Genomic DNA, 12,893 nt, shown 5'->3' on the forward strand with positions numbered 1-12,893 from the left:
CAAGGCGTCTGGTCCGGATCAGCTGTCACCAAGATTACTTAAAGAACTTTCTCTCGAAACAGCTCCTTTTCTCACTAAAGTCTTCCAGAACTCACTGAGAACTGGTATAGTTCCAGAGGACTGGAAAACTGCTATCGTTGCACCTGTATATAAAAAGGGTCCTAAATATAAAGCTAGCAATTATCGGCCAATCTCCTTGACATGCATAGCCTCCAAACTAATGGAGCATATCATGGTCTCTAACATCATGCGCCATCTCGACAGCAACAATCTTCTCACACCTTTCCAACATGGCTTCCGTTCCAAACATAGCTGTGAGACTCAACTATTATCCTTTACACAAGAAATTTTTGACAATCTCCAATCTGGAAAACAAACAGATCTCATTGTAATGGATTTCTCGAAAGCTTTCGACAAGGTCGATCATCAACTTCTTCTCTATAAACTCATGAAACTTGGTGTCAACAAAACATCTCTATCTTGGATTCAATCTTTTCTTAGTAATCGCTCTCAATCTGTAGTAGTTGAAGGCTCACACTCTGATTCTCTACCAGTTCTATCAGGGGTTCCCCAAGGTTCAGTGTTGGGTCCTTGTCTCTTCCTCTGTTTCATTAATGACCTTCCTGACTCTGTTAAAAGTAGAATACGCTTATTTGCTGATGATACCATCATATACCTCACCATCGACTCATTAGTAGACTCTAACAAACTTCAAGATGATTTGACAAAATTAGAAGAATGGGAACGTAAATGGTCTATGGAATTCAATCCCGATAAATGCGAAATCATAAGAATCTCCAAAAAAAGAAAAAATATCATTTTTCCATATAAACTACATAATCAAGAACTAAAAACCACAGAAAATGCTAAATATCTTGGGATTACTATTAGTGATGACTTTAGTTGGAAAAACATATTGAAACTACATCTTCAAAAGCTAATAACACTCTCAGATTCATAAAAAGAAATGTACAATGTAATAACCGTAATATCAAAGAAACTGCCTATAAAACATACGTCCGCCCACAATTAGAATACTGTAACACCATATGGCATCCATGGCAGAAAAACTTAGCATATGAGATAGAGAAGGTGCAACGAGCTGCAGCCAGATATGTTATGAATGATTACTCATACCAAAGCAGCGTAACATCAATGCTTGAAATTCTTAAATGGCAGACATTAGAACAGAGAAGAATACATGCATCTTTAATTATGTTGTATAAAATATCACACAACCTCGTCTCTGTAGATCATAACCACCTGACAGCCTCTAGAAATTTAAACTTTATCATTCCATCTTCAAGAACACAATATCATATGAACTCCTTTTTCCCCCGCACGATCAGATACTGGAACGCCTTGCCTTATAACATCAAGGACAGTGTGAACCTTCAGTGCTTCACATCTGACCTAGACTCGCATATGTACTAATGTCATCATCCCGTTTTTATTTTTAACAAAGCTGTACATATTACTGCTTTTACTCTCTTAACACATGCATATCATGTATCATGTAACATAGCAACATGTTTTTAATAACTGCCCCGACCTCCCAGTTATGATCAGAAATTGATTGTTGGGAGTAACCCCGTAGATGTAGATGTAGATTTTAAATAGTTTTGGTATGCACTAGTTTTCTAGCATCATGAAATAACCAACTCAAATCACAAAAACGTAATATATTGCTCTAATATAATAACAATCGCTCATGTTCGGTATTTACCAGTCATGTCCGCGGACATGACTCATGTTCGGTGTTTAGACATACCGGATATCCACAAACTCAGCAAATACCCAAATCAAGCAAAGCACCAGAAACTGAGGTCCCTAAAATCCTATATACAAAGGCAAATAAGAGCCTCATATTGGTCATACGTGGAAAATGTCATTTTTAGCCATGACTCCCAACCTGGTAGGAATAAGAAGATTTATGGCTACATAAAACATAATAAGAAGAAAATGCCGACATAGCCCCTCTCAAATCAGATGGCATGACCCATACTGATCCAGTCACCAAAGCAAACATCCTTAATAAGCAATCTGAAGCAGGCTTCTCCCCACCTAAGCCCCTAAGCCTTAAACATATGTGCTCCAGACTGTTATAACATCCCCTTCTTCCCTAATGGACCAAATAAATGTAACTCCAGAGGGTGTTGACAAAATTCTCCTTGGCCTATCCCCACATAAAGCGTCGGGGCCATATGAATTATCCCCCCGTGTTCTCAAGGAACTTCATCAAGAAATTGCCCCGTCCTTTGCCACATCTCCAATTTATCTCTAAATACAGGCATTGTCCCTAAAGACTGGAAAAAGGCAACAGTTGCACCAGTTTTCAAAGAAGGTCTCAAATCAAAACCCAGCAACTATCGACCAATTTCTCTGACCTGTATTGCGTCCAAACTCCTTGAGCACATCGTGGTCTCAAATCTCATGTCCTTCTTTGATAAACATAAAATTATCAGCCAGTTCCAACATGGTTTTAGGTCGGGTCATAGTTGCGAAACTCAACTTATTAATTTTACACAGGAACTTTAAAGCAATTTAGAACAAGGTCAACAATCTGACGTCATCGTTATGGATTTTTCTAAGGCATTTGACAAAGTCGACCATCTGAGGCTAATTCACAAGTTACAATCCCTAGGTGTTGGTCCCCAAATAACTAACTGGGTCAAATCCTTCCTCTCTAATCGTACCCAGAAGGTCGCAGTTGAAGGTCACTTGTCCAGTGAACTTCCAGTCCTGTCTGGAGTTCCTCAGGGATCTGTTCTAGGGCCCTGCCTTTTCCTCATATATATAAACGACCTGCCAGACTCAGTCAAATGTAAAACCCGAATGTTTGCAGACGACACAATTGTTTACCTTACGGTCAAATCAAATAATTATAGCCTATCCCTTCAAGAAGATCTCCATAAATTAGAAACATGGGAAAGAGTCTGGCAAATGGAATTTAAAACTGACAAAAGCGGTGACCCTAGAGTAAGTAGGAAGAGAAATCCCATTATTTATCCCTACATGTTACACAACACAGAATTAAAGTCCACCTCATCAACTAAATACCTAGGAATAACTATCACCAATGATTTGAACTGGCCACAACATATAGAGAATATAACTTCAAAGGCAACCTCTTCCCTTCGATTTATCCAGAGAAATGTCAAGACAGACAACATAAAGGTTAAACAAGCCGCATATACCACTTACGTCCGCCCCCAGCTAGAATACTGTTCAAGTGTGTGGCATCCCTGGCAGAAATCTCTTACCCATAAACTTGAACGAGTCTAAAGATCAGCAGCTAGGTATGTAATGAATGATTACAACTACACAAGCAGTGTAACTGAAATGTTGAAATCCCTTGAATGGAAAACCCTCCAGTATCGTAGGTTAAACTGTTCATTACTTCTGTTTTACAAAATAAGGACCCAGAACGTCGCAATTGACCAAGGTTACCTGACCCCCATTAGAAATCTTAACTACTTGATCCCTTATTCCAGCACCCAATACTTTGCTAACTCTTATTTCCCTAGAACCACCCGTCTCTGGAACTCCCTCCCTACATCAGTCAAAGCTAGCCCCAGCCTCAGTATCTTTACAGAGAGGCAGGCGGTAGTCACTATGTAATTCTTCCATTCTGTCCTATTTTAACTGTAGCATACTGTCATTTTATCTTTTACTTTTAATACTGTAACATATTAAATTTCTTTAATAACTGTTTCTCTGGATGGAGTCGTTTTTTTTATTATCATCATTATTTTCAGTAATTGCGCCGCACTCTAGAAGTTTCATATAAAAAAATGACAACTTAAGATCGTCTTTATTTCTTCTTAATACTACACTCCGTCATAATAATAAAGATTATGTGTAGGCGCTGGTGAATTAAAAACAATTAAATATAGTGTTTGTATGTACGGAAATTATAGTACAAGCGCTAAAAGTTTTTACAATGTTAGGATAAAAAATTGCACAATAGACTGAATAGATTCTGTTAAATATCCTATGGTTGAGACAATAACAGGCACAGTGACGATGATTTTAAACATGTCAACTGTGGCTGCTTCATGAGCTGTACGTAATAGACAACATCTTCCACTGACTAACAGTCCTTGGAAAGAATGAGAATTTGTACAAGTCTTTTGATGTTCCAATGTGCCTAAATGTGTATATGCTACCATACCTTGTTCTTGAACCTGTAAGGACCAATAAATTATTATCAAGGTAAATAGCTACGACATGATGGACTATTTTATATTTAACATGACGAGTCTTCCTCTAGTTCTTCTGATTTCTAGACTTGGCCATTCAACTTATTTAACATGTCTGGAACTGAGCTAGTGTTATGATAACGGCTGGTGACAAATCTTGCAGCTCTTCTCTGGATCCTCTCAATCAGATTTATATGACTTTTGGTGCCTGGGTCCCAGGCAATCGAAGAGTATTCTAATTTTGGTCTTACTATGGCTTTATATGCAAGTTATTTCACCTTTGAGGAACTTATTTATAAATAAATTTCTACGAAGAAAAGCAAGTGACTGATTAGCCTTATTTGTAATGGAAGTGATATGTTTAGTCCTAATTTAAATTATTCTGGATTGTGACATGTTAGAACTATTTTGAAGATTCAACTTTTTCTAAAACATGATTATGTAATTTATAGCAAAACTCGAATCTTACGTAATTTTTTAGAACATCACTTTTTGCTACACCTATTTTTTATGAAAGCATTGAAATAAGTTTTCAAAGTAAAAATAGTGGGAACGAAATAAAAGCGTGATAGTGTTAACATACAAGGAAAAGGTTTTTATAGTGTAATAGTGGCCCCAGGTTCTTAGCATAACCTCGGACTGACAGACAGCAAGTGATCACAATGGCGTTACACGGACAGACGGACGGATAATCATGAACACACTTGTAGACAGTGGGACACTGGATGTTGGACACTGGTATTAAAGACGAACTAATATATAGTGACTAATATATTTTATTTAGTATATATTCAATTATACTAATATAGAAACTAGCTATTAAATGAATGATAATTATATTGTAAGTCCTAAATTTACTTAAAGAATTATACTTATATTAATTTAATTGAAAATATAATGATATGGCCGAATTTAATGGTCAACGATATTCGTTTATGAGCAGTGGACTAAGTCCAAGTTTAAATGTCAAGGCTAAGCCTTGTTATACTGACCTTAGAGGTGCAGTATTTAACCGACCGATACACTATTGTGTCTCGGTATATATACGGTCAGTGGTAGAACAAAAACAATTGATTGGTTAATCTAAGGAATAAACAAGTTCTTAAACCAATCAAATATGTAAACCAATGAAAATAGAATATAGTTAAATTCTGATCAATGACAGAAGGCGTATTATCTTAACATTAGGTAGAGTTTCCAAAATGGCGACTTCCATACTGAAAATGACAGAAAATTAATAACAAATAAAAGTGGTAAGAATTCTGTCCTATTACATTCCTATCTCCTATGAAAAATAAGATTAAGTTGAAAAATTGAAAATTTAAGTAAAATGAATTTCTGAAAAATAGCCAAATCGTCTGAAGTTATACTTAACAAAACCTACTTATTAACTTAAGACTAAACTTAAAACAAGTATTATTAATCGAGTTGTATGCTTAAGCAATATAAACTATACTTAAGCAAAAGTAACCAAAACCTAAATGAAAAATGAATAATAACTGAATTTATAAATTTATACTATTGAAATATATGTGTAATATCAAAATTATATGACCATATATTTTGATGTATCAATAACAAAATGAAAAATTCTGACACTAATAAATCCTAACATGATTTTTTTTTTGAGACGTCAAATGAGAAATAGCAACCTGAAAAACATATTTGTCACACAAAACAACAATAATTTTATTTATTCACTCCAATCAAGTTCTAGAAATCTGTCGTAATATAAATCCACAATGTCATTCATTGCCCTATTTCTTCTCTCCTCCGAATCCTTCCTCTTGCGTTCCTCCTTCTCTCGTCTCTCCATCTCCAGCCTCCTCTGTTCCTCCTCTTCCTGTCTCTCTCTCTCCATCCTTGCAGTTGTCTCCCTTTCTTACGCAGTGGGCAGTCTTGGTTTAATAGTATTCCCACTGGATTTGTAATATGAGTTTAACACTCTGTGTTCTTCGGACAAATGTCTGGCCCCTGCGTGATAAGTATGGCGACGAGCGTCGTACTTCCTCAAGGACACGAATCCACAAAATATACATTTGAAGACTGTTCTGCATGGCTCATGCGTGTTAATCCAATGTTGATTAAACTTTGTATACTTTGTGAAAAACTGTGTACAGCCCGACACTGGACATGTATCCCCGCCAACATTCCATAATGGACGTTCATTGTCTGGTCTCCTCAGCTGAGACTGAGCCATTGGTAGTTCAGCAGGTAGTAATTTGTATGGATACTGAAATTAATACAAACATTAGGATTTTGTTTTAACTTTATATTAAGTATATTTTAACAAATATTTTATATATATATATTTCTATACTAAAAGGCAGGTTCCTAGAATTTTACCTTGTGATAATTTTCATTTGTTTTATTTTAACCTTAAAGTGTTTTATTATAGACATGTCATTTTATTAAGTTTATCTCAAAGTTGAACTGTTATAAATCTATTTTCAGATTGTATATTTCTTTATAAAATAAGCTATAATAATCATTTTTTTTTTTTTTTTTTAGTTCATAATTTAAGGTATATATATATGCTATGCATCTTATATCTTAGTCATTATTTATCCATAACTTATTTATAAATCAATATAAATATAAAGTCACAATTTATTAACTTTATTAACAAAGAAAGACAACTCCACCAGTCTTATAGACTGTTCAGTAATACAATAGTTATCTTTCATGAACATCTCAGTTATCATGAAAACAATATATACTTCATTATTTATGCATGTTAAAGGTCATTTTACACCCAACTTGATGTAATAATGATTCTCCCTATTGTTGGAAGTTAACATTAATATATACAACTTACAATTTCACCAACCCATAACTTAGGTTATACATATATTATATCAGAATAAACAAACATTTACTTGAACAATACTTTAAATTTCATCAATATATATTTACAAAAGAAAGATAAAATACGTTTTTTATGGCAGAGCACAATTTAAAAGTTTAATATAAGTGTAGCTAACTATTCTACATCTGAATATTAAATGTTGAAAGTAATCAACATAGTGTCATTAAACCCAGTATGTAATTATCAAGTATTAATTACATTTAATTATACTTAAGCCTTTATTAAGGTGAATAAATTTCACGAGGCTTTACTTGTCTGTCTCGCCTTGATCTAGGGGCAAACGGTATACTTTTGTGAGATTCAGGCTGATTGCAGTTTTGAGTTTGAGATTCAGAACTCAAATAAGTACACTCTGACTCACAATTTTCTGTCTGATCAGCAGTAATTTCATCTTGAGGGAAAACAGTCTGTTTCACCCAATTTCGAGGGTATTTTTTCCCTTCAAATATCTTTAAATGATCCACATGTACAACAAGGGGTTTACTAAATTCAGACTTTTGAATTTTGTATGTTAAGTAAGTTATCCTAGATAACACTAGATATGGACCTGTCCAACCCAGTCCCAATTTCTGATTTGCAATGGGAGGGTACCATCTCCAGACCCAATCACCCTCGGAAAATTCTCTAGGTTTTAAACCCCTGTCATAATATCTTTTCTGTCTATTTGCAAACAAATTTAACTGATCGTAGGCAAAAGAGTAAGACTTTTTCATTGCAGTTTTTACCCATTCTACATATTCAATCGGGCATTCTGTTTCTGGCTGACCTGGCGGTTGACCTACCATTAGATCAATAGGGCTATCTACCTCACGGCCTAACATTAAAAGGTTAGGTGAGCAACCAGTACTACTATGTTGAGTTGCGCGATAGGCTGCCATGATATAACACAGATGGTCATCCCAATCTTTTTGATTTTCTTCAACAGACACAAACATAGACAACATTTGAAGTACAGTCCTATTGGCTCTTTCAATCATTCCGTCCGATTTTGGATTGTATGGACAAGTTCGAGTCTTATCTATACTCAAAAGTTTACAAATTTCAGAGAATAAATGAGATTCGAACTCTCTCCCTTGGTCAGTGTGAATTTGTAATGGGAATCCATACTGTAGAAACACATTTGTAATCAAAATATCAGCAACTGTATAGGCAGTATGATTTGGTACAGCAAATGCCATTTTCCATTTTGTGAAATAACAGCCGCAGACAATAATGTACTCATTATTTTGTTTAGTTAAAGGAAGAGGTCCTAAAATGTCTACTGCTATGATTTCCGTGGGGCGGGTGGCTCTAATTTGCTTTATTTGAGCTTTCCCTTTACCAGGACCTGGCTTACATTTTGCACACAACTCACACTGGCGTACCCACAGGGCAATATCATTGGACATTCCTGGCCAGTAAAATCTGCGTTTTATGGCTTCAATAGTGCGATCCCGTCCCAGGTGACCTGAATACCTGTGATTATGTAACTGATCAAAAATAAATGACCTGATCTTTTCAGGAGCTACTAATTGTAAAACAGTATTGTCAGAATTATCATAAGACTTATGATACAGTAACATATCCCTGATCTCTAAAACTTCCCATAATTGCCAGAGTTTAATTACATCACTATGTAAATAAAGCAACTGTGATTTTTCAGGTTTATCTGAACATTCTCTTTTAAGCCTGACAATTTCGGAAATAACAACATCCTTAGACTGCATATCAATAAGTTCCTGATTAGACCAATGAAATAGCCAGTTTGGTTCTATGTCTTTTGGTACATCATACTGTTCTTCACTTACATCATTTACACAAGTACAGTGTGTATTTTCATAAGAACTCTGTATTTTCTCATAACAAGTTTGATTTGTATTATCAGGCCGATAATTATCGGATATTATCTCAGACTTCTTACTCATGGTGTGCATATTAGGTTCTCCGTCCTCACAGCTTAATGTTGACAAATTTTGGCACAAATTTATGTCAAACTGATTTTGAGACGGTTTTGCTTTTGAATCATTTAACCTAACATTTTGTGTTTGAGTAGAGTTATTCTCACATTCAGGACAATTTGTTATTTTGCATGGCCTTTTTATCCGGCGCGTAATGCTATCAGCATTTGAATGTTTTAAACCTTCCCTGTATTGAATATCAAATTCATAGATACCCAAGATACTGATCCATCGTGCAAGTAAACCTTCTGGCTCTTTAAATTTCTGCAAATAGGTAAGACTTTTGTGATCTGAACGTATCAGGAATTTTCTACCTAGCAAATAATGTTTATAATGTTGTACAAAATGAACAATTGCCAACAATTCACGTTTTGTTGTACAATAATTTTGCTGGGCTGGATTTAATACTTTACTTCCATAAGCAATTACTCTTTCTTGCCCACTTTGAACTTGCGAAATAATTCCAGAAATAGTATCTGCACTTGCATCAGTATCCAAGATAAATTGACTGCCATTTTCTTCTGGAAATGCTAATACTGGAGGATTGATCAAACAGTTTTTTAGTTTTTCAAAAGCCTCATTTTCAGATTGTTCCCATTTAAATTTTGCTTTCTTGCGTGTGAGTTTTGTCAAAGGTAAGGAAATTTCTGCAAAGTTTTTTATCATTTTCCGATAATAGCCGCAGATTCCAAGCCATGACAGAATTTCATGTTTATTTGTCGGCGTTGGCCAATCTTTGATACACTGTATCTTTGATGGATCACATGTTATGCCTTTAGCAGAAACTTGATGACCTAAAAACACTATTTTTGTCTGGAAAAGTTTGCATTTAACAGGTTTTAATTTTAAATTTGCCTGTCTAAATCTAGCTAACACTAAACGCAAATTTTCAAGTGATTCTGAGAAAGATTTGCCAAGAATGCAGCCATCATCAAGGTATGCTAGACATTTGTCAAAGCCTTAACCATTAAGAACTGTCTCCATAAGTCGCTGGAAAGATGCAGGCGCATTGTTTAGACCAAATGGCATGACCTTGAAACGAAACTGGCCTTGACCTGGGATCCTGAAACTAGTTTTATGTGCATCAAATTCGTTTAACTTCAACTGCCAGTAGCCACTTGCTAAGTCTAATAAATGATAGTAATGACTGTTAGCTAACTGATCTAGTGTTTCATCTATTCTAGGTAAGGGATATGCATCAAAAATGGTAACAGAATTCAAAGCCCTCAGGTCAATACAAAATCTGATTGTGTTATCTTTTTTCCTTACCAAACAAATACCAGAAGCCCATGGAGAATGGCATGGTTCAATGACATCTTGATCTAACATTTTTTCAATTTCTTGATTTACAGATTCTTGTAAATGTATGGGAATTCTCCTAGCCTTGCACTGTACAGGTTTAGCATCACTAGTATTAATAAAATGTTCTGCTAAATTGGTCTGGCCTAATTTTCCATCAGGACCCACAAAAACATCAGAAAAAGAAGTCAGTAAATTTTTCACTTGTGATACTTGATCTTTGCTCAGATCTTGGGTAACAGACTGAAGTACAGGCTTTAGATGTTCAGGTAATACACTTTCACCTTGCATTTGCTGTAAAGTTTCATTGTCATTATTTTGATAAACTTCAGCTATCTGTGAAACTGAGCCTAGAATTGAATCTGTTTTTAACTTTACAGGACAACTGTTCACGTTCATCACAGAAAGAACTGTTTTATTTTCATTGACATCAATCAAAGATCGGGCCACAAAAAGTCCTTGGTCAACAAATTTCCGTGTAGGGTCTAAAATATTCAGCCTATCTTTACAGTTTCCATTTATGTAGGCATGTATAGGCATTTCTGACCTAGCCGGAATAGTAACTGTCTCAGCAACTTGTATTTTAGCGCATGAAATTGACTGATATTTATGGATTTTTACTTTGCCAACCTTAGTTTTCAGTAAACGTTTCGAGATTTTCAGGCAAACACTGTATTCTTCAAAGAAGTCCATGCCTAAAATACCTATAGTTTCTTCGATTTCAGCAACTATGAAGTCAAAACAGAAAGTAAGATGTTCAATCTCAAAATTAAGAGTACATTTTCCAGCAATTTTGAGCCTTACACCATTTGCTGTGGAAAGAGGTACACTTACAGACTCTAATTTGGGTTTATTTTCAAGTCTATTATAACAGGTACTTGAAAGTATAGAAACAGGACTTCCAGAATCAATGAGCATTCCACCTTTAACTTGCCCTAGAGCAACTTTTACGTAATAACAGGATGCTTTGTCTTTATTCTGAAGGTCTGAAACCAATTTGTTTTTTTCTTGGCCAAAATTATTTGACGAATTTTCAAAGAAATGTGTATCGACCTTGTCATCAGAATTTAGTAACGTAGAAGTACTTTGTTTTTCTGGAGCAGAACGATCTACATTATGACCTTCGCTGATCGGGAGTAAATGAACTACATTTTGACCCGCCTCGTTTTGATGATGTACTACATTTTGACCGTTACTTATTAAAGTGGGTCGCTCAGAGTGCGCTTGATTGTCTAAAGTAGTAGTCGAATCCTGTACCGGAGGAGTAACAACAATTTCCGGATTTTTTCTGTTCAAAGTTACTTGCTCATTTACAGTACTTGAATAAACTGGTGTTACCGGATTTGTAACTTGACTCAATGGGATCTTATCATTTTCACAAATTTCGGGCGTGCTAACATTTGTAACTTGTTTTACATCCGTATTTTCACATGTTTGTTGACCCCGTCTTTCACTAATACATGTAGGCCTATTTATACTATCGGTGACTGAAGTTTCGGCCACAACCTCAGTCCGATCTAGTTTTCCTGAGCGGAGGCATTTTGTTTTATCTGACAACGACTTTCAACATGCCCTTTCTTGTTACAAAATGTACAGATAATATCCCTAACACCAAAAATTCATGTTATTATTTGAGAACTGTGAACCTCTTTGTGATTCATTATGAAACCTAGGCCTGTGCGGGGAACCATACTGTACACCGGGAATGAGTAATTTGCATTTCCAGTATAATTATAACTTGGATAACCATAAGTAGGGCGTCCATAACGAGATGGGTTATTTTGTCTCGGTAGAGTTGGTCTCTGGCCATAATGCGAATTGTTATTATGCAACACAGACATTTTTTCTGACAGTTTTTGCTCTAACTTTTTGTCAAGTAAAGATGACATCATTTGTTGCAAATCTTCTAGAGTGCAATCTGTTTTCATTTTCATTGGCCTAAGGGACGATACTGGCGAAATGACATTTTCTTTTACTGACTGAGTTGTCTCCCTTACTATATCTGCGTCAATCGGTTTTGTAACTTTATCAAGCGACCCTTGTAATGCAGCATATTCCACCGCGGCACTAATTGCTTTGTCTAAAGTGATTGGGTGTAAAAATTGCACATGTTTCTGCAGTTCAAAGTTACCTAAGTGCGTATCCGTAATCGGAAACAGATTCGCCCTTATTGCGTTTCCTGTTTCGAAATTCACAACGATATGCCAGTTCCCGTTCTTGAGGACTAAATCTTTGAGTTAAGGCACGTTTGATTTCAGAATAGTCAGATATTTGAATGGGGCTCAATGACGAAAGTAAACGTTGAGCTTCTCCTCTCAGATTGATAGATAACATACATGCTTTCTGTTGTTCATCCCATTTATTCCATTGAGCAACTTGCTCAAAGTGTATTATGTAATCGGTCCATTCACTGGTAGAACCATCGAACGTATCTGGTTTTATGCCTTTAATCACACTAGGTTGAGCACCAGTAACATTCGTACAAGTATTAGTAACAGGACCACTGGTAGTCATAGGAATATGCGTGTTTATAAAACTTGCTTGGTTTGGCAACGCTTGGGGTACCGAATATGAGACATTTGTTTG

This window comes from Mercenaria mercenaria, chromosome 14, assembly GCF_021730395.1.
Source record: "Mercenaria mercenaria strain notata chromosome 14, MADL_Memer_1, whole genome shotgun sequence".
NCBI lineage: Eukaryota > Metazoa > Mollusca > Bivalvia > Venerida > Veneridae > Mercenaria > Mercenaria mercenaria.